General features: G+C 37.6%; 1 pseudogene; it reads left to right on the top strand.

The window, feature by feature from the left end:
• Window positions 1–582: 582 nt before the first annotated feature.
• LOC114671241 (small nucleolar RNA U3) lies at window positions 583–719 on the top strand (annotated as a pseudogene).
• Window positions 720–1,992: the final 1,273 nt, after the last annotated feature.

Here is a 1,992-nt window from a genome sequence, read left to right on the forward strand (position 1 = left end):
TATATATATATATATTTTTTTTTTTTTTTTTTTTTTGGAGAGATGGCATCTCTCTATGTTGCCCAGGCTGGTCTTGAACTCCCGGGCTCAAGCAAATCCTCCTCACCTCCATCTCCCAAAGTGCTGGGCTCAAAGGTGTGAGCCACTGTGCCCAGCCTCTGTTGTTTTGAATTGCAGAATACACAAGTCATACAAAACCTGGTCTCCAGACAGCTCTGACTAGTGGTCCCTGCTACTTTTCCTTAGCATATTGCAGCTGCAAACCCAAACTCCTACACAATTCTGTCTGGTGCAACTGGGATGAGAATTTCTCTCTGCCCTAGTCACAGACTAGCAAGTACAGCATGTGATTGGGTCAGAAGAGAAACCACGTGATAATTAGGCCCATTATCATTTTGAAGAATTTCTGGAAATTTTATAAGTTAAAATGGTGTTTGGAATATTTGCATTTGAAAGAACAATAGAATCTATACTTCATAGATTGTATTTGCAAAAGCTAGTGACCCATGACCTGAAAAAAAAATTGCCAGCGGTTCAATATTTTTTTCCTGGGGACCCAGCAGGGGCTGTAGGGTTAGGATCAAGGCTATACTTTTGGAGATTATTTCTATAGTTTCCTACTAGAGAACAAACCCTACCATATAGAGTGTTGAATACTAGGAGGAGTCGTTTCTCTCCCTTTGCATGAGGTAAGAGGGAGGGAACAAAGTCTGAGTGCTCTGTTTTAATTTTGGCTTCCAAAGCTGACTTTTCTTGAATAGTGTTCTCTTCTATATCTTACTCTATTTGTCAAATATTTTTCAGTGTTTTCCAGTGTTTGCCACTTTTTGGCTTTAAGGTGGTACATTGATTAAATAAGTAATTATATTTTTGGTTATGAGTTTGAAAAAATCAACTGTTTGCTTTGGGATAATTTATAGTTGTGCAAAAGTTGTAAGATGGTGCAGAGAGTACCCTTAGACCCTTCACCCAGTTTTAGTTTCCCTTACTGTTATACACTTACATTATGATAGTACATTTGTAAGAAATAGACCTAAGTATATTATGATTAACTAAGGTCAAGACATTATTTGAATGTCACCAGGTTTTCCATTAATTTGCCTTTTTTGTTCTAAAATCTCATCCAGGATACTTCATTGCATTTAGTTGTCATGGCTCCTTAGTCATCTCTGGTTTCTGACAGTTTCTTAGGCTTTAGTTGTTTTTCATAACCTTGAAAGTTCTAAGGACTGCTAGTCAGGTATTTTGTATAATGTCCCTCAAATTGTGTTTGTCTGATGTTTTTATTTTGGTTGGGATGGGGTTATGGAGTTTTGAAATGAATAACACAGAGATGAAGTGCCTTTTTCATTGCATTATATTAGGGGGCATATGATATTCATGTGACATTACCCGTGATGTTAATCTTCATCACTTGGTTAAGGTAGTGTTTACAGGCTTTTCCATTGTAAAGTTACTGTTTTCTCTTTCCATACTCTATTCCTTGGAGTGAATCACTAAGTCAAGCCCACACTCAGAAAGGAGGCAGGGGAAGAACTAAGCTACACCCCCTGGAGGAAGGGGACCTACATATATTGTTTGGAATTCTGTAATAAAGATTTGTCTCTTTCCCTACATTATTTATTCAGTCATTGATTTATATCAGTATAGACACATGACTATTTATTTTATCCTTTGGGTTATATGCCTTTACTATATTTATTTTATTGATCAAATTGTTCCAACTTTAGACATCAGGTATTTCTTCAGTTTGACTCTTGTGTCCCTTATACAGGACCCTGCCCTTTTCTGGAGGGGTTAAGGAAGGAGCACTTCGCTACTTTCTGGCACTACAAGATGTTCCAAGCTCATCTTATATTTTCTGTGTCCCAGTACTAGAATCAGCCATTTCTCCAAGGAGCCCTGGTTCTTTGGAGAATAAGATTTAGAATCCAAGATTTGGGCACTGGGACTACTTAGTGTTACAGAAACATCATTACCTTTAAGACCTCT

This window comes from Macaca mulatta, chromosome 11 (assembly GCF_049350105.2).
Source record: "Macaca mulatta isolate MMU2019108-1 chromosome 11, T2T-MMU8v2.0, whole genome shotgun sequence".
NCBI classification, from domain to species: Eukaryota; Metazoa; Chordata; class Mammalia; order Primates; family Cercopithecidae; genus Macaca; species Macaca mulatta.